Source organism: Diceros bicornis, chromosome 39, assembly GCF_020826845.1.
Source record: "Diceros bicornis minor isolate mBicDic1 chromosome 39, mDicBic1.mat.cur, whole genome shotgun sequence".
NCBI classification, from domain to species: Eukaryota; Metazoa; Chordata; class Mammalia; order Perissodactyla; family Rhinocerotidae; genus Diceros; species Diceros bicornis.
In genome coordinates, this window is record NC_080778.1 from 19,974,933 (window position 1) to 20,000,000 (window position 25,068).

At 36.1% G+C, this 25,068-nt stretch overlaps 1 long non-coding RNA gene across 2 annotated transcripts in view; it reads left to right on the forward strand.

The window, feature by feature from the left end:
• The window catches only part of LOC131399714 (uncharacterized), a 180,125-nt gene extending 159,008 nt beyond the window's left edge, over window positions 1–21,117 (forward strand). The window contains exons 3-5 of one of the 2 annotated variants that reach the window (XR_009217205.1): window positions 18,217–18,456; window positions 18,933–19,238; window positions 20,538–21,117. This is a non-coding gene — a long non-coding RNA (uncharacterized LOC131399714). Of the gene's footprint in view, window positions 1–18,216; window positions 18,457–18,932; window positions 19,738–20,537 lie in introns of those variants that run through there. The other variant, XR_009217203.1, reaches the window with a different exon arrangement.
• Window positions 21,118–25,068: the final 3,951 nt, after the last annotated feature.

Here is a 25,068-nt window from a genome sequence, read left to right on the forward strand (position 1 = left end):
CTGAACTTGTAGACAGCAGAATCCAGGTCTCATTAAAAATTTAATCCTCAGTAAGAATTCCAAACTGAATTGAATTTTAATTAACTGTTGCCATTTCCCCGGTTATCCTCACTCCATATTCTGACTGAGGATATGTCCTGTCAACTGCAAAATATGCCGTTGCAGGCTCCTTTCAGGAAGTTACATCATTCACTATTTTCTGCTGCTTCTGCAAGCTTCGTGGAGTGGCACTGTATTTTTTTAGTCTACGTTGACAGCATACAATATAATGCTTCATTTAGGATGGGTTTTTATGGGGCCTGTCAAGATTTGACTGTGTTTTGCATAGTAAACCTAATATTAAATGACAAAATGCATCATAGAAGATACTTCACAACCATTAAGGTGAAAGGTGTGAATGTGTAGAAGATTACTATGCATTGCAAATAGTGGAGCAGCTAAGATAATAAATAAAGTATAATTGAAATCCAGGGGGCTTTGAATATTAGTGGTGTAACAACTCTGATGTAGAGTGTGTGTTAGAATCGCCGTAGGACGATTGGCTGCAACTCTTGTGTGTTGGTCTATTTGCACAGCAAGTGATGTGCTGATCTTAATAACCCACTGTTCTATTTTGTATTGAAAAAATAAGATGGAAGCTAAGTCACAATTGCTTTGGGCAAGTGTCTTATAAAAATGTTTGTGTTTAGAAGTGAGCTAATTTGATTAGAGAACCATGAAATCTGCTCAACAGTGTAATGGAACATCAACAAACTCTAAACTGGCAAAAACCCAAGACTTTGAGAATTAATGAATATTCAATATTGACATGCTCTGAAAATAGATGTCTTAAATATGAGGGAGAAAAGAGGGCAAGAGAGAGACACAGAGAGAGAGGTTCTATAGCATTTGAGATGTTTTTATTTCTGTCAAATAATGTTGTAGCAAAAGAATCACATATGTAAGCCACCATAAAAATTTGTAACTGTGAGTTGAGGGACAACGTTTTATTAATTTATTTTTGTATTTCCTGACTCTCAAAATCTATATTTTGGGGCCAGCCTGGTGGCATAGTGGTTTAGTTCACACACTCTGCTTTGGTGGCCTGAGGTTCACAGGTTCAGATCCCAGGCACAGACCTACACACCGCTCATCAAGCCATGCTGTGGCAGGCGTCCCACATATAAAGTAGAAGAAGATGGGCACAGATATTAGCCCAGGGCCAATCTTCTGCAGCAAAAAGAGGAGGATTGGCAACAGATGTTAGCTAAGGGCTAATCTTCCTCACCAAAAAAACCCACAAAAAACAAAAATCCATACTTCATGCTTTTCACCTAGGACCATTTCAAACACTAAATTTTTGCCAAATGATGAATGAAAGGCTCTGTCGGCATGCACTTCATATTTATCAGATGCAGATGCAAGTAAGTTTTATGACAAATGAAGAAATGGTAGCTGCTTTTAAAAAAGTAAAGTGAATGGGGAAGACCTTACTTATATCTATAAAACCAATTGCTAAAAACACGAGAATAAGTAGACAGCTAGAGTATACTTGCCTTGTTAGAAGTCAAACATTGATCTGGGCCATCAACAAGTTATAAATACATAGAAAAATTTCCTCCATTCATCTTATTAAAAGGAAAAAAAAGAATAACATCTCTCAACACCTCAAAAATAAATAAAGAGAAGAGAGGAAGAAAAAGACAGCATTTAAATATATAACACTGTTTAGCCAGTAAGACAATGAAACCATTGCTCATTCAATTGCCTACACAAGACAAAAGATTTTTATGTACAACTCAGTTAATTTATGTCCTGGCTCGCTTTCAAACAACACAGGAATCTACCATAGCTCAGTTCCTGGCTAGACACTGATTTTTAGACTCTCCTTCATTTCTAGATGGCAAACTGGTTTGAGTAACAGTAGGATTTGTTTAGGTGAAGGATGAGGTATGGCAGAGTAGGAGCAGAACAGAGACATGGTAATAGATATGCTATTAAAGTGGCCTAAATTAAACAAGTCTTTAACTCAGCAAACATTTATTAGTATCTTTTAGATATACAACACTGTGCTAAGCCTGGCGATTTACAAAAGTGAATCAAAAGCTGGCCCTGCCCTTAACGATCTTAAACTGCAGTGGAGGAAACAATTTACAGACATAAATAGTTAAGAGGGAAGGAATTTCTGTCAGGGAAATTATCTCTTTGGTAGAACAAGTTCATTCTTTCTGTTGACGAGATTCAAATCTATATTTCTCATCCTGTGTTCTCAGCTGACCATGAGTTTGGTTCTGTACTAGCAAATGCTATCTGGACATTTGCAATTTCATGTCCAAAAATGACCCTTTTACCTGTCTTTCCTACTCCCATAGAATTGGCTTTATTGCTTAACCTTCCTTATCCCCCCAAAAGCAATCGGTTCCTCGAGAACTCAGGTCTGATATCTTCAAATACTTTGTTTATCCCTAGATTGACTACATGTCCCTGTTTTATGGTGGCAATCCTGGTATACATCTACTGTCTTGCCTTAAGTATTAATGGAACTTTTGTCACTTCCAAAAATTTCCTGCTTTGGGTGATAAATTTTATGATTATTCTCTGTATCCCTCTTCTCATGTTACTTATTCAGTTCTCCATAATTGAAAGATCCCATGCAATCATCCTTCTTCACCTATCAACACCACTACTTCGACTTATATCCGTCTTTTTCCAGATATCTTTAAACTTTCTTTCCATCTTTAGGTCTTTTCCATTACCAGCCCACCCTGAACAATAAAAGAAATATCATTAAATTGTATTTTCAATGTGCCCTGATCATACTCAAACACATTTTTCTAGTCCTTTTATTTCTGTCAACCAAACTCTCAAGTTCTCTTGATTTAGGGGCTCTATCCTCAGGCCTTCTCCTGGTGATTCAACTTTCTCACTTTCTTTAATGTTTGTCTCTAGTCTCTTCAGGCTACTTCCACATTTTCGCTGGGCACAACTTGTTCTTTCCCATATCATTCCCATACCTCATTGACCCAGGTATCAGTCATGGTCCTTGCAGGAGATGGATGGTACATTCTACCAGCTAGGTTAGAGTAAACTTAGTTAGTGGACTGTGTATAAAAGCGTGTGCACGGCTTAAGGAATCTAACAATTGAATCCTTGGGCTAGTTATAGTGGGGAGCTATCAACATCCCTCTGTCTGAAGGAGTAAGGGGATGGAGCAATTGCTGGAATGAGAGGGGATAGGTCTTTGGGGAAGGCCACTTAATAAGAGCTGTGGGATTTTATAGAGGGGCACAGCCATCCCCTGGAGAATTACTAGAGGAGAGAGAGCTGGGGAAAGAACTTCCAAGACATCCTTCTCCACACCCCTGCTTATTTCATGCTGGTGCCCTTTAATGGCCAAGCCCAACCAGAAATCAGAGGTGCGAGGGAATAGATGTAGTCCATACAGGTTAGCTGCTGGAGCACAGGCTGGGGTGAAAAAGCTAGAGTGTGAACCCGAAGGAGTAAATAGAGGATATTTAGCACAGTTCCTCTCTCCTACTTAGTAGAGCCCTATCACGTATGATTTTGGCATAGAGAACCTGAATCAACAAACATCCTAACGCCAGGTTAATAATTTGCATCTTTTCACCTATTCACATATTTTATTTGCCCATTGACTCATATTTGCATTCATGCTAATTGGCTCAGGAGTCCAATTAGAAAACCACAGAAACTGGAACCGAGACATTGAAGTCTGCAGGTTTCTCTGGAAAGGCGAAGGAATTGTGGAATATGATTTAACTGGTGGAGGGGCTGTATGCATCTTTGCCTTGTTCTACATTTGGAGAAAAGGCCACTTACATTTATGCTTATTATTTAAGAATTAGTCAGCAGTATATTATCAAAGGCATTGTGATTCAGCAACTTCTTCGGTCATTTTCCATGGATGATGGAACACGAAATGGAGTGGGAGGCAGCTTCTTTTAATAACCACATTTGGTAATGGGGTTATAGATGGGAGAAGTGAGAATAATTGGCTCACTAGTTTTGTGGTCTCTTTACAGAAGTGATTTTCCTATTAATTACTTAAAGGCAAGGAGAGGACTGGTGGAAAGGTAGAGAAGGACAACACAAGTCTCATGTACATTTTCTGTTTGTCAGCCAATATCCATGCCCCCCCCTTTTTTTTTTTTTGCCGAGGAAGTTTGGTCCTGAGCTAACGTCCGTTGCCAATCCTCGTCTTTTTGCTGAGGAAGACTAGCCCTGAGCTGATATCTGTGCCCATCTTCCTCTACTTTGTATGTGGGACAACGCCACAGCATGGCTTGATGAGCAGTGCATAGGTCTGCACTCGAGATCTGAACCTGCGAACCCCTGGCCGCCAAAGCAGAGCATGCGAACTTAACCACTACTCCATTGGGACAGACCTCATTCCCCTTTTTTCTTGATGAAAATATCACCCCATTTTTGTTGGAGTCTTCTCCTTCCCCATACAGCCCGTATATTTCAGAGGAAGCTGAACCTCTCCTCAACCATAGAAGTAAAGCCTCATTGGCTTAAGATAATCTATACATCTCTTTCTCTGGCCAGGGTGATTGATTCAGAGCCTGCGTCCCACATATGACCAAGGCATTGAGAAGTGACTTTTCCTAAGATTTCTGGAAAAGATGCTTTTTTATTCTTCTCTATGCGACATGAATGAGAAAGAAACGAGGCCTGGGAGGCTCTGAGAGCCAGTGTAGGGCTACAAGGAGAGAAAATTGTTAAGAATGGAGATAACACCAAGGAGGCAGAACTGAGAGTTAGAGAGAGGAAGGGGTTCTGTTCACCCCATTTGATCTACCGTAGCAAGCTTCTTCTGAAAGTAGAAAAGGAAGTTGAGAATATTTTGGTCACATAAGCCAACACATTTCTTTTGCAGTGTGAGCTGTTTTGACTTGAGTTTTCTTTTACAGAAAACAAAAGATTACATGCTGATATAAAGAACAGAACCATAATAACAACCTAATTTCCAGTGTCTTCTTCCCTCAGTTTGGTCTATGGTTTATTTAATATAACTTTTTAAAATGTCTGTGAACTAATTAATCCTACTCTGCCTTTTAAAATAGTGCTATGTATCAGTTTTTAATATAAGAACCCTTTTGAATTTTGCTCAAATCTCCTATTAGTCTTTCACATATCTACAGACATTTGTAAACACCAATTATTTCTGTTACACAGTATCTAGGACAGACTGTTCCTGTGCAGATTACATTAAGTTATCACCAGTTTTGCTGTGATATATATAGAAACAGCATAAAGATAGGGATGGGTGCTAAGAAAATTAGTTGGAGTTGATATGAATTGTGTTGGCTAAATAGAACTTTTACAAACCTGCCTCTCTTAACAAACATTTGGCAGTGTTATCCATGGAACTAATGCTTTTAAATTTTAAGAGTCACTTTGGTATTTCTTTAGCTAAGGGATGATGCATTCTTTGAAGAGAAGGAGATGCATGAAAGAGGGTATTTATTGATGTTGGTCACCATACGGAATCCATAAGTCCACAATGGACTCTCTATTCCTTTGAAAGCTGGACAAGTTGAAAAATAAAATCTTTCAGTGGAAACAAAACGTATAGGATTTATAGAAAAAAAGCCCAATTCATTTGTATACCCTAATTAAACTTTCTACATATTACCATAACCCACAATCAAGATATATTCAGCTCATAATTTGAGAAGTGAGTATTGTTAGGATGAATAATAAGCAGTAATTCTCATTTGCTAACATAAAATATTTTTTAAAAATATTTGTATCCTCCAAATGACTGAGCAGTTTTATATCAACTATGACACATTTAACGGCAAGAATCTTTTAGCAAATTCATATAAGTAAGTTTATTAACTTAAAAATGTATAATAGAAATTTTAGTTCACAACAAAGATCACTTTAATTTATTAAACTTAATTAGGATCTCTAAATATAATAATATATACTGCTCCAACAACCAACAATTAGGAAAAACTATTTCTGAATGTTTGGTCAATTACTTGCTAATCTGCAAAGTTCAGTAATATGGCATCCTGCCATAGTAAATTGATGTTTCAACGTAAAATAGATGATGCATTCTTTTGGAAATTCCTTTTACAACACAATTAACCTCTTCACCTTTTAGAAAACACATTGTTAGCATACTGGGATGCTATTTAATTTGACATGCTTTATATGGTCCTGATCAGTGCCAAAGAATACTTTAAATTTCCCAGAATTTATTTTACATTAGTTAGTTAGGCTTTCAGCTACTAATTACACCATATTTCAGTTTTTATACAATCCTGTGATCCAGTGTAGAATAGTAATGTGATAGGACTAACTGCGGGGTGTTCTGGTGGTGAAATCTGCATTATCAGTTGTTGCAGGGCTGTTTAAGGAAAAACCAAAAGAAAGTCACCGGGAACAACTGTAGGACGTATCTTGGATGGAACTCCTATTACAAATACAGGCCAGGCTATTTCTCCTCTAGAAAACATTTCATTCAAGAAGTAATAAAAATGGTTTACATGCACAGTATGAATAATGAATAAAGAAAATCACAAGCAGGAAAAGCATTAATACAACAGTAAGCATTCATACAGCTTTAACTGTACACTGTATTATTTTAGAGCTTACATGAAAATTGTAAGTGATCTTAGAGGTGATTCACTGCTACCCTCCACCCATGCATCAGATTGTGTTATAACAATGCTGTTCAGTGGAAGGCCAGCTGTGCTTGAACACCTCCAGGGACAGGAAACTCATTACCTCACAGGACAGCTCCTTACCTCGGTCGTGGCATATTCTTTTACAATGTCATAAGCTGTATACAAGTATGTTACCTTTCTTTGATTGCAAATTAAAGGTAGAGACTAAATCTTATTCATATTGTTATCCTATTATAATATCTAGCACAGGGCTATCCATATGAAAGGTGCTCAATTAATAAGTGTGATTTGATGATGAGCTAAGGATGGATGTCTATACCTCATAGCCCTGAAAAGAAGGCCTAGTGCTGATCCCTTTCAAAGAATCTCAAAAACTATTGTACACTAGCATCCGGCATACATGTGAGCAAAAATAATAGATAACCAACACGTGTTTTTATTTTACTCCACTGCCAATGTGATTTTATTTCATGGATTCGCTTGTTGCTGATCGTTTTGCTGATGCTTATATTAAATGCATCTGAAATAGATGAATTGTCTCACAAAAACTTTATTTTATATCATGTTGGGGAGGAAAACACCAACTGAGATGCTGGTCATAAAAATTCATTGTTTCAGCAGCTGTTTGGTTGTAAAATTATTGTACTAAAAGCTTATAAATATGTGCCACATGTTCATTTAGAGGGAAAATAGCACTTTATGGCTTTTTATCACTTTTTAAACATGATTTTCAGTAATGAGTTAAATAATTTTTTTTAAGAAAATAAAACCTCTTATAAATTTGCTCCAGAATCACACTGTCTTGTTATAGTGGGGCAAAAAAGAAACTGGCCCAGAGTCCAAGGATTGGATTTTGAGTACTGGTCTGCTGCTTTTTTGTCATGTGACCTTGGAAGATCATTTAGCTTTGCAAAGATTCAGTTTTCTTAAGTGTAAAAATGATGAAAAACTACACGTTCTGTCTACTTCAAAAGGTAGTAGAAGGATCAAATAAAATGTTGGGCTGAAAAGTGCTTTGTGAAATGGAAAGCCCTATTTAAATATGAGAGGGTGTAATCACAGGAGAGGTTTAGAACCCCATTCCTCCACCTCTAGATTTGGGGACTGTACGAAGATCGACAGGCATGTTCTAGATATTAAAGCCTTAGACACTGCCCAGTCACTGCCAGACTTGGTGGACTAGTGCTAAAGTAGTCAGCAGAAATAAATATGGAAGGCACAGTAGCTCTAATGCCACTACTGAATCAAATATGGTGTATTTCAGAGTAGTATCAACTAATTCTAACTTTCATAAGAGCCACATGTGCATCAAAATCCACAGTAGTAAAATTTTTAAATTTAAAGGCTATACATTTCAGTAAAACAATTCCTTTATGTTGTCAGAATTATCTCTCCAGTGGCTCAAATATTCACGAAGTGTGTCTTAAATAGCTACAGAATCCCTACCTCACACCATACACAAAACTTCACTCAAAATGGATCCATAGGCTAAACATAAGAGTTAAAACTATGTAACTCTTGGAAGAAAATATACGGATAAACTTCATGACCTTGGATTTGGGAATGGATTCTTAAATATGACAGCAAAAGCACAAATAACAAAAGAAAAAAATAGGTAAATTGGACTTAATCAAAATTAAAATTTTGCAAGGCAGCCCTGATGGCCTAGTGGTTCAAGTTCAGCACTCTCACCACTTCGGTAGCCCAAGTTCATTTCCCAGTCACAGAACCACATTGCCTGTCTGTCAGTTACCATGCTGTGGTGGCGGCTCACATAGATGAACTGGAGGGATGTACAACTAGGATATACAACCATACACTGGGGCTTTGGGGAGGGGTAAAAAAAAAAAGGAAAATTGGCAGCAGATGTTAGCTCAAGGCAACTCTTTCCCTGCAGGAAAAAAAAGAGACAGAAACCCTCAAAATGTTTAAAAAAAAATTAAAATTTGGGGGGCATCAAGGTACTGAGAAAGTGAAAAGAAAATCCAAAGAATCAAAGAACAGGACAAAATATTTTCTAACCATATATCTGATAAGCATCTAATTATCCAGAATATATAAAGAATTCTTACAAGTCAACAACAAAAAGACAATTTAATTAAAAAATGGTCAAAAGATTTGAATAGACATTTTTCTAAAGATATACAAATGGCCAACAAGCACATGAAAAAATGCTCAACATCATTGATCGAAATGCAAATTGAAACCACAATGAGATACGATTTCACACCCACGGGATAGCTATAATACTAATAATGATAATAACAATGATAACAAAATAGTAAGTGTTGGTAAGGATGTGGAGAAATTGGAAACCTCATACATTGCTGGTAGGAATGTAAAGTGGTGGAATCATTGCAGGAAACAGTTTTGCAGTTCCTCAAAAAGTAAAAGATAGCATTACCATATGACCCAGCAATTCTACTCCTAGTATATACCCCCCAAAATTGAAAACAGGTGTTCAAACAACTACTTGTATGTGAATGTTCGTAGCAGCACTATTCACAATTGCTAAAAGGTAGGAACAACCCAAATGTCCCCTAACAGATAAATGGATAAACAAAATGTGGTTTATACTACGTACAATGGAATATTATTCAGCCATATGAAAGAGTGAAGCATTGATACATGCTACATGGATGAACCTTGAACACATTATGCTAAGTAAAAGAAGCCAGACACAAGAGGTCACATGTTGTATGATTCCATTACGTGAAATATCTCAAAGAGTTAAATCCACAGAGACAGAAAGCAGGTTAGTGTTTGCTAGGGGCTTGGTTAGAGGAAAATGGGAAATGACTACTTAATGGATAAGGAGTTTTCTTTTGGGGTGATGAAAACATTCTGGAACTTAATATAGTAGTTGCACAACATTGTGAATGTACTAAATGCTACTCAGTTGCAAGCTTTAGAATGATTAATTATGTTATGTGACTTTCACCTCAATAAAAAGAAAATCATTTTGCTTATGATTTCTTTTTACTCTGGTAAAATGAAAAGTAAAATGTGTAATTTCCTGAGCAATTTCCTTTCTGTGTATACTAATTCTAAGTTTCAGTTTCAGTTTGGACAATGAACTGTGTTCAACACACACACAAATTTTGATAAAAATTAAAGGACACTTTTATGCACATTATGATATGGTGATAAAAGTTCTTACTGTGTTTCTGGGGTTTTTTAGCTCTCATGGGGATATAGCTCCAAACCACACAGACCATCTGCTATTCAGGAGCATATTTCTCATTTCCTTTAAATTCTTTCTTCCTATTTTTCCCAGGGAGAGACGACTTTCAAGAAATTTGAAGAAGTTGCAAGAAATGCAACTTCATTGTGAGATCTTTCATATTTAGACACAGAAGGGGGCAAGGGGCCAGGATATTGAAATAAAGGAGTTATTTAACACAAAAAAAGGTAAAGCTCCATTTTTTGAAGTAAATGGCTATATGGGGGATATTTTGTCAATACAAATGAAGAGAAGTCTAGTGAATATAGTATCAATATTTTATAATTTTACCTTCATTTGAAGCTAACATTTCATGTGCAAAATCAGAACATTCTCACAAAATTATACTTTATTTTTTCATAGGTTGACAGATGTTAAAAATATTTTTGAATTAAAATAATATATTATTGAAGTGGGAGTAAATGAAGTCAAACATGCCCATATGATAATAGAGGACTTAAGGATTTGCTCTTGTAATTTTTTAAAAGAAGTAACACTTATCGCCATGATATCATGTGATAAATGATATTCTAAATCAAGTTCTCATTTATATTGGGAGTAGCAAAATTTCTGAAATATACTTTGTTTAAAACCAGGTAACCAATAAAAAGAATTTCAAAAATTTTACTGGAGAAATATATTTATCATTAGAATATTCAGGAAAATGTTGACCTCAAATTTTTGTGGAAGGAGGCAAGCATAAATAAAGAAATCTATAAGTAATCGAACTATATGATATTATAATTTTATAAATCAAATATCAGCAATTATATATATATATTTCATTTAATGTTATCCAGTCTCTCAATTCACTTACAAATAAGAATCATTGGCATACATCTTTTCTATTTAGTTTCTTCAAATAAAAATATTATAATAAGTGATGATAGAATATTTTCAATATCTATATTTTTGGTTTGCTATATTTATCAGGACCCTGGAATATAGGTAACAAAGGCCTAACCCAGACTAATTTAAGCAAAACATAAAGAAACAAAGAGATTCTTTGACTCAAGGGTGATGCTAGCCTATTGATTTAATTCTCAGGCCAACCTTCTCCATGTGACCAGAAGCTACAAATTTATAAACAAATGGTCAATGATTACAAAAATAAATAAAAATAAGAACACTCTTGGTTCAAAGTGCATGAATTAATCTCAGAAGGATTTAGATTGACCAGTATGGCTCACATTTCTCATGCCTAAAGCAATTGCTCTAGCCAGGAGCCTGAAGCCTTTTTATTGGCTGCCTAGGTCAGGTGCTAATCATAGCAGATGGGGACCAAGGCCCTACCTGGACCATGTTACATGGGGAAGGGTGCAGACTATTACTCCCCTCGCCAACATATCTTGCTATTGTTAGAGGAAGTGAAAATGAATACAGGCAGCCATAAGCAAGAAGAGTCCACTATTACACTTAGTTTTAAATAACGTCATGTAAAGATTTCATTTTTAGGATAAAAATATGCCAAGCCAAGCCTAAAAGTCTATGTAATAACTTTGATGGAGTTACTTTTGATCTAAAAGAGGAATTAGTGTGTCCAATAGCCTGTGCATAAGATGTTTGTGATAATTATCGGATAGCCTTTCTGATAAGATTTTTTAAATAATTTTTTATTTTGGAAAAATTATAGATTCACAGGAAATTGGAAAGATAGTACAGAGAGGTCCTGTGTGTCCTTAACCAAGTTTTCTTCAATGGTTACATCTTACATACTTATAGTACAATATAAACTCCAGAATTTGACATGGGTACAGTTGTGTACTATAGTTCTGTGTCATTTTATCACATTTGTGGTTTTGTGTAACCACTACTTCAATTGAGATATAGAACTATTTTATTTCTACAAAGATCTCTCTCATGCTAACCCTTTATAGTCACATACATTCCTTCTCTCTCAACATCCTCAACCGCTGGCAACCACTAATCCGTGTTTGATCTCTATAATTTTGTCATTTCAAGGATGCTATATAGATGGAAAGATATGGGATGTAACCTTTTTAGATTGGCTTTTTTTCACTCAGCATAAGGCCCTGAGAGCAATGTAAGCTGTTGTATATATCAATTGTTCATTCTTTTTTTATTGCTGAGTAGTATTCCATAGCGTGGATGTACCACAGTGTGTTCAATCTTTCACCTATTGAAGGATATTTTCGTAGCTTCCAGTTTTGGGCTATTACAAATAAAGCTGCTATAAACAACCATATTCAGGTTTTTTGGGGGGACACAAGTTTTCATTTCTCTGGTATAAATGTACAGGAATGCCATTGCTGGATTTTATGGAATGTGTATGTTTTCTTTTGTAAGAAATTACCAAATTATGTTCTAGAGTGGTTCTATCATTTTACATTCCCATCAGCAATGAATGAGAGATCCAGTTTCCCTACATCATGGCCACCATTTTTTGTTGTAACTTTTAAAATTTCAGCCATTCTGATTCATGCATTGTGATATCTCATTGTAGTTTTAATTTGCATTTTCTTGATGGCTTGCGACGTTGAACATTTTATCATGTGTTTATTTGTTGTATGTATATCCTTTTAGGGGAATTATCTCTTCGTGCCTTTGTCCATTTTCTAACTGGATTATTATTTTAATGTTGAATTTTGAGAGTTTTTTATATATTTTAGATATAAGTCATTTGTCAGGTATGTGGTCTGCAAATATTTTCTCTCAGTCTATAGCTAGTCTTTTCATCTTCTTAATAGGGTCTTTAGGAGGGCAAACATTTTTAATTTTGATGAAGCCTATTTGATCCATTTTTTTTCTTTTATAGATCATGCTTTCGATGTTATGTTGCAGATCTGTTCACCAGGCCCTAAGCTTCAACCTAAACCTCATACCTTACAAAAAAAACCAACTCAAAATGAATCATAGATTTCAATGTAACAATGTAACATTATAAAACTTTTAGAAGATAACATGGAAGATTTATTATTGTAATGTAAAATTACTTTATTTCCTCTTTAACTTAAGGTTGATTTGAGAATGCAAGTATGCAAGGAAATATTTATTCCTCTATGTAGACTTAAAGGGCAAAATTATTAATCGTGAAGTATTTTAGATTCCTATCAAAATAGGTCATAATCTTTCTTTAGCCTCTTCCCTTCCTGATACATGTTGGGAAATTTTAGCAATAGCTGATGAGTTATTCCCTCGTGCAAAAGGGCATTAAAACAGACACCAAAGTGGTCACAGGCATTTCCATTATAATGATATAAAAATCTTGTGACTCATTATGTTTGTGCTATAAGCAGTAATTGCAACCTTTGAACTAAAGATTTTGACGGAGATTGGATGTTACTGAGATATAAAACCACTTGGGGATGCAGAGTGTTCCACGGAATTCTTGGTGGGAAATGGTGTCTCAGTGCCGTGTTGAGAGGTGGCACTGGGAGTTTTACAATAGGAACACTTTCCACAGATTGAGGCAGCACGATATTTGTCATAATACAGTCAGAGCCAAATTGAGAGTGGCTGAAAGGAAATAGTCTTTCCTTCCTCCCCAAGCTGTATTTATAATTTCCTATTCATTTTTAGTTTGGCTGCACTGGTGTGGAAATTTTCTTCTGACTGAGCAATAAAACAAGTAACATTTACTTCTAACCAGCTGGTAGATAAAGTTGAGAGCACCAGCTACAATAATAGCAGAAGCACTGGGATTTGAATAAGGCAACCACTTTTGCAAGCATACTAAATGAAGGTGTTGGAGGAGTATTGATCTGGGAATTAATTCCTAGATTCCCTTTGAACAGAGTATGTTTACTCCAAAAGAGCTATAACTTGTTATAAACAAAATATCCCCTTACCTTTTGGCAGTTTTTGAAGGAAAAAAAAGTATACATTTATGGTTCTCCAAAGTTTCATTTTAAATAACATGATGTGATTAAACATAAAAGAATTTGGTAACTGACAAGAGACCAGAGTTAATTGTACGCAGTGGAGACCAGAGTTAAGTTCTCCAGGCTACAGTATTGACAGAAAATCTCAATGAGTCATTCAGAAAACTCAGAAGGGGCTGGAGTATGTAGAAGTTGTTGCCAGGCTAACCTTGGAGGCCGTTTTTGTTTTAAAGAATGGGATAGTAGTATTGCATGGTGATGTTGGGTAGGGGTGAAAGAAAGGAGGGACCATTTATCCAGCCTACTAGAGACAATTGGGACATGTTTTTGGTTACTGTGGTTATCTCCTGGGACAATAATGACAACTATCACCACCCAATTTATTAAATCCCAATAGGAACGTTTCCATCATCTCTTTGCTAAGAATTTGTTAGATGTAACATTTTCCAGAAGTACTGGAAAATTTACTCATGTGCCAAAAACAAGAGTGAAATTGACTAGAAGCAGAAAGTCCCTGTCCAAGCTGAGGAAATGCAAAAAGTAAACAAACGGTATAAATAGCAAAAGAATGTGAGTCTGTGGTTAGCAGTGACGTCTGGATGTCCAATATAAGTTTGGTGCTTTATTCTCAACCCTAGTTACAAAGTGAATGAAATTGCAACAATATAAATATCCAAGTAGTCTGTAGTTAAATGAGCATACCATAAATAAGTCATTCTAAAATGTTTTGAGATCTGAATCCCGAAAATCATTGTCTCTGTCAAAAGCAACTCATTGCAATCGTCCCTTTTAAAACTCATGTCAGGGATAATAGTATAGACTCCCATAACCTAAACACACCTTTTACCGAGGGTCGTAGATTCTCCAACCCTGAATTTGTTGGTTGGGGGTGTTAATTACGGTTTGAAAGTCTTTGATGGGAATGCTTATGGATTTTTGTGATTGTTGTTTAATGAAGTTTAGTTTAGTTTTTCGCCTTAAATCTTCAAGATACTTGTTTTCATCTACAAATGTACAGAACCTAAGGCACATGAAATATTTTCAGGCTCCCCCTTGCAAATTCTTTGAGTTGAGATTATCCCAGATGCCGGTTATCTTGACTGTTACTGTATTTATACAGATTAAAAAAAATAGAAATCACTGTCAATGCCATATAATTTATATGTTAATCATGCAATATTTTGAAAGTTTCACAATTAACTGTGGAAATACATAAGATAGTGGAATTTTCTTTCCAATCCTTTAGGAAAGAGGGTTAGTACTACTGAGGATTTAGATTCAGGTTTTCAGAATAAAGATATTGCTTGAAATGTAGACAGTTCATTTCCTTCACATTCTGTATTTGAAATTCTGTAATGATACTCAATCCAGTTTAAAATATTACTTACAGGGGCCGGCCCGGTGGCATAGCGGTTAAGTTCACATGTCCCGCTTCAGCACCTGGGGTTCGCCGGTTCAGATCCCGGGCGTGGACATACTCTCGGCTCATCAAGCCATGCTGAGGCGGCGTCCCACACAGAAGAACTAAAAGGACCTACAACCAGGATATACAACTACGTACTGGGGCTTTGGGGAGAAAAAAGAAAAGGGGAAGATTGGCAACAGATGTTAGCTCAGGGCCAATCACCCTCAAAATAAAATAATTTATAAAACCTAACTTACAAAAGTTTGCAGTACACACGTTTAACTGAAAATTCTTGTTATTTTATAATATTTAATGGGAATTATTAGACTATAGTGATTTCTCTGCAAGGTGATACAAGAGATGCAAATGAGACAGGTGTTAAATCCCTCACTCACACTGGGGCTGTCACCTGCTATTTTGAGATATGTTTCCTACAAAGAAAACACTCCTGGAAGAGGGTCATTGTTACTCTAGAATTTGGTCTTTCTTGCCCTACTATGTTTTGTAAAATATTACCCTTTCTCCCTTCCTTCTGTATCTATTTAGAACTATTTTACAACTAATTATTTTAATAAAATTTTAGAATGTTATTGACCAGACAGGACCTTCCATACTACTTTGACCAATCTCTAGATTTAACATATGCAGAAACTGAAGTCTGAAAGTATTATACTGTAGGGGAGGAAAAATATCTTTTTCCTTCTACCCTTTTGGTTCTCAGCTGAGTCTCTGTAACAAAAGACAGATAACAGGAGAAAAGCATACAAATTTATATAATGTAAGTTTTGTATGACACAGGAGACTTCATAAGGAAATGAAGACCCAAAGAAACAGTTAATCTGAGTATTTTTTTACTCATTTTGATGAAGAGTAGAAAGTGGTGGGAAAACGTGATAGAACAAAAAGAGAATGAGGCGAGTGCAGTAAACTGGGGAAAACTTAGCAAGCCCTGCTCATTCAGATTCCTCTCCACCTCCCTCCCTCTTCCGAGATGAGGATGTTCCTTTCCTCCAGTATAGGGAGGGCACCTCTCACATGAAGACCTTATGACCTGCTTCAGGGGAAAGTTAGAAAACCCTTCCTGCCCTTGTTGCTTCTCAAATTCTTTCAGCTTAAAGTATTCCATATGCCAAGTTGCCATGTTTTGATGGAGCATGTCCTGAACCCCATCAACGCTCTTTATGTCTCTACTTAGGAAAGTGGTGACAAAGCAAGGGTCTAGGACCCGTATCTGCTGAACCAGGGGGTCCTCTTGACAACTAATCATTTTTCAGTCTTCTGGGTCTCCCTCTTTTTTTAAGTCCACTTGACAATTTCCAGAAATTTCATGGCAGAAAAGACTTAAAATCACATATATGGTTCTTTCCGAATTATGTAAAGGTAAATATGGTGTATTGCGTCTCTAACAATGGGTGTCTATATTTAAATTGAGCATTTTCACATTTCAGGGCTATACTTTCTCAGACTAGTGACTTGATTTGTGTTTGTTAATGAGGCATGCTTTCTATGACAAAACTAACAATCTTCAAGAATAATTTTGACAAAATTTACCACTGAGTACTGTTGTTTTGCTCTTTAGAATGTCTTTTGGATTTTCTTTCTTTTCTTTCTTTCCTCCTTCCTTCCTTTCTTTCCTTCTTTCATCCATCATTTATCTATCTATCTATCTATGTATCTATGTATCTATCTATCTATCTTTCTATCTATCATCTCTCTATCTGCCATAACCCTAATCTCTATCCATGTCATCAATAGCATGGCTTATTAGAAAAAAAATCATAATTTTTGATGTTGAAAAATCAAAAGTCAAACTCTTATCTTACTAGATGTATGACCCTTGAAATTTACTTAAATCTTCTGGTTATTAGTTTTTATATTTCTAAAATAAGGATCAAAATAAGGATCACATCTCAGGTGATATGAGTGATTTTTATTATTCATTTTGCTTATTGATGTAACCTTTGGATGTTTGTTAGGTGGTCATTTCATGCTTTGTTGATTGAGTAATTACTTCATTCCTGCTTGAAGAGACAGTTACCATTTGTATTCTGTGAAAGCTGAGAAATCATCTTTTTATGGTTGTTCTCACAACTGAATAAAATTTTAAAAAGCATGAAGTACAGCTGCTTAAATGTTAAAATCAGTGAGAACTCATAGGAATTTGTAGTTGGAAGGGGTCTTTGAGTTTATCACTTACCAATCTCTCATTTTACCAAAGAGAAAACTTAGCCTAAGATGATGGTTGTTACACAGATAGTTAACATTATTTCCGGGAATAGAACATAGATCTCTTTGCTTCCAGTCTCTGGCACTTTCCATAGTATTATGCCACCTTTCTTAATAAAAGAGTGATTATGGGGGCCAGCGCCGTGGCGTAGGGGTTAAGTGCGCGCGCTGCACTGCTGGCGGCCCGGGTTCAGATCATGTCAGGCCATGCTGTGGCAGCGTCCCACATAAAGTGGAGGAAGATGGGCATGGATGTTAGCTCAGGGCCAGACTTCTTCAGCAACAAAAAAAGAGGAGGATTGGCATGAATGTTAGCTCAGGACTGATCTTCCTTACAAAAAAATTAAAAAATTAAATAAAAAATAAAAGAGTGATTATGTTGACTCCAGATATCCTAGTATATTTTAACAAGTATGCCAAGACCATGAGAATTGCCAGATGCATTTTGCAAAGATTTTATTAAGTAGTTATACACACACGTATTAGGATATGTATTTCCTCAGATGAATATTTGATTATTAAAGCGAAAAAAATTAGAATTGATTATTAAATATGTGCTTTAAGTTATAACAAAATTAACATTAGACTGGAAAACATCACAGGCCATTTTCCTGTGTGTCAGAGCAAAGCTGGATTTTTTTTTTCCTCTGAGGAAAATGTTTACTCTGACAACGTGTATCTCTTTTGTGTTTATCTGTGTGGAAATAAAATGAATTTCTGACTGTTCAGATGTTCTGGTTAGTTTCTAACCGTTCATTACGAAATGTCAATCCTATGACTATTATATGAGTATGCCTTTAATAGGCAATATGTTGTCTCTGCTATCCAAGTACTAATTAGAGTATAACTTTAAATTTACTACCCTCTAATCCTTACCAGGATCTGTGGGATTTATTGAGGATTGAAAAATATGCCATGAAGCCATCCCTCTAAGACACTCTAAAACTTACTCTTCTCGGATCATCATAGAGGTCTACAGTGGGACCATCTTGTTTTCGCCAGATGTAGAAGAGCTTTCACTGATCCTTACTTCGGCCCAATGCTAATACCCAAAGTCAAAATACATTGTAGCCAGAGCCCTTGGGAACGCAGTCATTTCCTGGAGGAACGACTGGGCCGGTATGTACTTCATAGGGACTGAAGAACATTCTCTCTGTTCTCAGTACCAGCAATGGTTATGCTTGTCCTCAGCTACTGTTCTTGTTATGTAATTCCATCTTACCAACTCTGTAACTTATAGAACATAATTTTCCTTATTCTCTCTTTTTGTGATTATCATTTTTATTGTTATTATCATTATTGTTACTTTATGCATTAGCTTCTAGGGAAAGCAAAGGCGTATTTGAAGTCCGAATTCGTACACATTATTTTATGGCATTCCTTGGTGTATTAACTGTCCCCTGACTTCATCTCATTCTTTCTCTCCTTATTTTCATCACTTATTTTTTTTCAGCTTGTCAGAATGCATGTCATTTTATAAAGAGCCTCAAATTATTTTTAGAATAGACATTTGAATAAATAGTATTTATTATTCCAAATGTACATCACATTTGAGAAAAAGTGATTTGATGTACAATTTTTTGCTCTACTTACAGCTGCTCTAGGAGCTAAAATGCAATTTTTTAAAAGGATTCAAGTAACCGAAAAATCTTTAGAAAACGGAAGTAAGGAAATGTGTCAGTGAACGTGTAAAAATGATGATGACACTACTAATAATAGACTAAGAAGAGGAGAAAGATGAGAGAAAATGAAGAAAAACATGAAAAAGATAGAGAAAAGAGAAGAGCTTAGCACGTGCTAGGCACTGTGCAAAAATAAAGTAAAAATCTCCGTCTACTCCAGTGTCACTCAGGAAGAAAATGAGCCTTAGAGAAGTTGACCTGCCTCATGTTAGACAACTGGTAAGTTGTAGAAATTAAACCCTTCAACTTTGTTACAAAAACTTTTTAAAATCAAAGGCAACATGAATTCAAATTTTATTTCATGCTTTTCCTTTGGTCTAATTCATTAATCTCACAAGTAACTGGATTCAACTGGGATCTCTCGTATAATCCATGCTACTATATCCTGAGAGAATTTAACTCTGTCCTAAAATGACATCCGAAGCCAATATTTATAACCCAGTCCTATGTCCTTGCCAAGTTTCCTGTGCTAATGATCTTAAGCTTCAAAACAGCTGTCATGTAGATGAATTGCAAGGTACTTTGGGAGCTATATGAACATATCACACAGCTTATATCACAGATATATTTTCTCCATCACCTCTGGATTAAAATGTCACCTATTTTAAGAATTCCTAGCAAAGCATAAAGAAAAATGTGAATACATATACCATAGCCAACTCTGAAAATAAAGAGTGAAAATTAAGGTTGACAGAATATCATTATCACACAAATTAGACTGGACATGGAAATTAATCTTTGGAATTTATAAAATGATAAAATTATCATTTCTTTGTATTTTCATTCATTTCCTTTTAAAAAGAAAATACAGGAAGAAAACTAGTTATCAGTGTTTTATGGTTAATTAATTCAGGGGTTATTCAAAGGCATAAAATGGTTTAATATAATTCTGAAATAGCTAATTTAAATCTTGCCTTGACTAGCACATACTAAATAAATTATTTTTATTACAATACTGATTTTTCTCCAATGTCTACGATAACCTCAATGTATTTTCATCTGTTTTTTAAAATTTTTAAAAGTCATCAAATTTTGACACATTCTATTTCTATAGAAATTGCCACTAAGGAAAATCCACTGGATAAGTGTTTTCCAAACATATCTGATCATAAGAATGTTGTTAACAATCCAGATTCCTCTGCCCTTCCAGATAATATTGTATCAGACTTCCAAACAGAGAGGCCTCATAACATTAATCTTTTTTACAACTCCTGTTGATTCTTTTTATGAAGGAAGTGTGGAAAATAATGCTTAAGGTAACGTTCACAGTAACAAAGAATAACAATAAGTATATGAATTGTGCTTTTATGCACTGAGCACATTTTGCTCAGCACTGGAACCCCAGCATGCAGGGCACTGCTATATTACACAATAAATTCTTATCGTTTAAATGAATGCCCATTACTAACATATTTATCTGTTTAAATACTTTAACATATAAGTGTACTATATACTATAACTATATATACTATAACTATACTAATACTATAACATACTTTAATATTTATTCCTTATTAGCAATTTGCATAGTTGGCATTTTTGACTGACTTGGCAGAACAAAATATATGATGCTGGTAAGTCAAATATTTTTGACAAAACTATATTTCACTGAAAGCTGTCAAAACTCTCATAAAAGGAGATTCACCTACCATTTAAAAAACATCTATCAAATAAATAATCCAAGTAAGTCCAGATTCCTAAAGTAAAAACCATATCTAAGCCTCAAAAAGAGACCCTCTTGATGAGCAGGTTTCCCAGGCTCAGACTCCAAGCACACGCTTTCGAAATCTCTTGCCGACGTAGACCATCTACCTTCCAGTCTGCTTCTTGAACACTGGGAATACAGCACCAGTGTCTGAAGACAGACTCTGAGAGTGCTTGAGGAGGGGAGCAAAAATATTTGATGGTAGAAGCTTATTTTGCAGCACATTGACTGTTGTCTTGTGGAATACGAAGGGATAGCTTGGGACCCTAGGCCCGCAGATATCTGAACTCTTCCTACTTAGCTATTCTCATTTCTCATCGTCTCCAGCTCACACTTTAATTGAGCACCATGTGTAAGCCTGCAGTCCCCTGCACACAGTATAGTGCTTTTCATTCCCATGTGTTTATCCTGCTACCTCCTTGATTTTTGAAATCTCACACAAGATTTTTAAAATCTTTCTTCTTTACCTCCTTTCATGCCCTCATCCTCACCATCTTATTTCTCCGGTTAATTCTATTCATTAAAACTCAATTCACGGGGGGCCGGCCCCGTGGCTTAGCGGTTAAGTGCGTGCACTCTGCTACTGGCAGCCCGCGTTCAGATCCCGGGCGCGCACCGATGCACCGCTTCTCCGGCCATGCTGAGGCGGCGTCCCACATACAGCCACTAGAAGGATGTGCAACTATGACATACAACTATCTACTGGGGCTTTGAGGGGGAAAAAAAAAACGGAGGAGGATTGGCAATAGATGTTAGCTCAGAGCTGGTCTTCCTCAGCAAAAAGAGGAGGATTGTCATGGATGTTAGCTCAGGGCTGATCTTCCTCACAAAAAACAAACAAACAAAAACAAAAAAACCTCATTTCATATGTATCCTTGTTTGTAAAGTCTTCCTTCACATGCTCCCCACAAGCTACTTTTCAACGTCTGAGCCTTCATAAAATCCTGAGCATCATGCAACCATTATGTTTACCTCGCTGGTTATAATTGTAGCTTTAATGCACCCTTTTCCCTCACTTAGTTGTAAATATTCTGGAGGACTTTATTTAGCCTCATATACCCAGCACCTTAGTCTGGCACACAGTAGGTGCTTAGAAAATGATAGTCTGATGGATGAGTGGGTGGACGGATACACAGATAGATGGATGCATGAAAGGCATCCACTTTGTTCCACAAAGTGGGAATCAGAGTAAAGTTTATAGAAAGGAGTCTAGACTTGAGTGAATTCCAGAGCAGTGCACACACAGCTTCTAATTTAATAAGTCTGCCAGGGCTACAATCAGGGAAGGACCACTCATCCTAAAAGCAAGAAAGCAAGTGCTCCAAGGTCAGGTGGGTGTTAGCCTCCAAATAGACAGGAGGTCTTTATTCTGAGATCACCTTTCCCCACCCAGTTGTGTGTGTGTGTGGGTGGGTGGGTGGGTGGGTGGGTATAAGTTTTATAACCTCTGCTAGTGCTGAACCAAACTAGAACAAAATGAGGCTTCGGTGTAGATGCTGATCACACCTGGAAGATCTTGAAAACTCACATTGACTAGTTTTAGTGCCACTGAGTCTTGGAGGATAGGGTGTAATTTGCTTACCATTTGAGAAACTTGGATAAAATCTAGACATACAATCTCAAAACAAATTAAGTTATGAATTTATCAGGCATAGCCTTGGCTCAGTGTTCTGGAGGATGGAGAAGTGAGGTGGGTCAGAGTGTTAAATTCTTCTCACATAGGCTGTGAGTGATATCACAGCTTGCGTCCTCTTGATTTGTAACTGAAATTAGACCCAGTAAGGGGCATCTTACCTTTTAAGCCATGACATTTTTGAAATTATACATTCTAAGCAGGCTGGATAATATTTTAAACAAAACACCATTGAAAATCAGGTTCATCAGAGTCACTGCACATACTCAATTGCTGATTTTTATATTGCAGTATTTTTGGCTCTAAATTCATGATGAAATAACACCGAAAGCAAATGGGCCATATTATGCACAAATTGTTTGCTAAATCTAAATTGCTAAATTGAAGCTTTTTCCAGCTGTGTCAGAACAAAAATATATTCAGCTACAAATATATAGAATTGAGATATTTTGAAGGTGGAAAAGTATGCTAGGGTTCTATTATAAAACTGATTGAAAAAAGATATCCTGCCTTTAGAGTCTGCTTTTTAAACAGAGGAAATTCATATTTCTGAACAAATCCTTTCCACATTAACATTTCCTAGGACATGTGTCCCATTTGGTCTATAAACTCCTAAAATGGGATTATGAAAGAATAAATCTGCTCATCTCATAAGGAGGGTTGGATGGCTTGATTGTAAAGTTAAAACTAGATGTCAATAACACAGAGTAACTTAGGTTCTGTGGGACACACGATGACTCAAAAATTTGAAATTATTATCTAGATCCTTACGGTTCATGGAAGGGTCATTCTTGGTGAATTTGTTTTAGAATTATGATACTGCAAAAGCTAAAGACATGTTAAAAATTTTAATCTTATTGTGTTTCATATTTAAACGCCTAGAAAGTAAGTAATTCAACTAGATATCTTCAGGCTCCCTGTGAAGGGGCCCACCATCGCTTGCCTCCAGTCAATTTGTGATGTGTAAGAATAGGGAGCCCATTGCTGTGTCTTTTTTTTTTTTTTTTTAAGAAGTTTGAAATCCAGATTTTAAATGGATTTTTCCCATTTTTAAATAACTGTGTGAACCAAACAGTTTTCATCTATAGGCTACATTTGGTTTTTGAGTCACCTGTTTGCTATTTATGTTTCAGAAGATGACTCGCCTTTTAGGGGTGGTGGCATAGCTGAACTACCTCATGCTGGGGAATATCATTTGCTTCCAAATATCTGCCCCCTTCCTCAAAGCCCACTCAGACTCTGCTTAGCTATTCCCCCACAATTCCCTTGAAACTTCAGAGGAAGTGTTGATTCTTCTAGCATTCTTTTCTCCTTCTGAAGCTCATAGTACTCTCTGCCTCTGCATTCCTTCATGCTGTTTTGTGTCCCATCTGTTTGGTAGGAATTATATACCACTGCAGGACATCTATTATGGGATCATTTTGTACTGCCCATTGACTTATACTTTTTTAACTTGAAATAAAATTCACTTAAGATAAAATTCACCATTTTACCATTTGAAAGTATACAATTCAATGGCATTTAATAGATTTACAATGTTGTACAACATTACCACTCTCTAGTTCCAGAATATTTTCATCACCCCAAAGGAAACTCCTTACTCATTAAGCAGTCACTCTCTGTTTTCCCCTCCATCCAGACCCCAGCAGCAATTAAACAGTCAGGCCCTGTTCCCTCCTACCTTAGCCCCTGGCCACCACTAGTCTGCTTTCTGTCTCTATGGATCTTTCTGTTCTGGATATATCATATGAATGGAATCATACAATATGTGGCCTTTTGTGTCTGCCTTCTTTCATTTAGCATAGTGTTTTTGAGATTTATCCATGTTGTAGCATATGTCACTGTTTCATTCCTTTTTATGGTTGAGTAATAATCTATTGTACAGATATAAACATTTTGTTTATCCATTCATCAGTTGATGGACATTTGAGTTGTTTTCATCATGTGGGCTATTTTGAATAGTGCTGCTTTGAACATTTGTGTACAAGTTTTTGTTTGGACGTCTGTTTTTAATTCTTTTCGATATATAACTTGGAGCAGAATTGCTGAGTTTTATGGTAATACTATGTTTGACTTTTGAAGAACTGCTAACTTTATGCGCTTTGTATATTCTGAATAGACCCTCATGGGGCACCTGATTGTGTCAGGTGATTTTGCTGCATCCATTGACATAACCATGTGGTTTTTGTTGTTCATTCTATTAATGTGTGTATTATATTGATTGATTTTCATATATTGGATCACCCTTGCAATCCTGGGATAAATCCCACTTTGTAATGCTCTATAATCTTTTTAATATGCTGCTTGGTTCAGTTTGGTAGTACTTTGTTGAGGATTTTGCGTGTATATTCATAAGGGATATCGCTCTGTATTTTTCTTTTCTTGTGATGCCTTTGTCTGGCTTTGAGATCAGAGTAACACTGGCCTCACAGAACAAGTTAGGAAGTGTTCCCACCTCTGCTATTTTTCATAAGAGTTTGAGAAAGATTCATGTTAATTTTTCTTTCAATGTTTGGCAGAGTAAACCAGTGACTTCATCTGGCCCTAGACTTTCTTTGTTGAAAAGTTTTTGATTACTGATTTAATCTCTTTACTTGTTATTGATTTATTCGGATTTTCTACTTTTTCTTGAGTTGGTTTTGGTAAATTTTCTTTCCAGAAATTTGTTCATTTCATCTAGGTTATCTAATTTGTCGGCATACAATTATTCA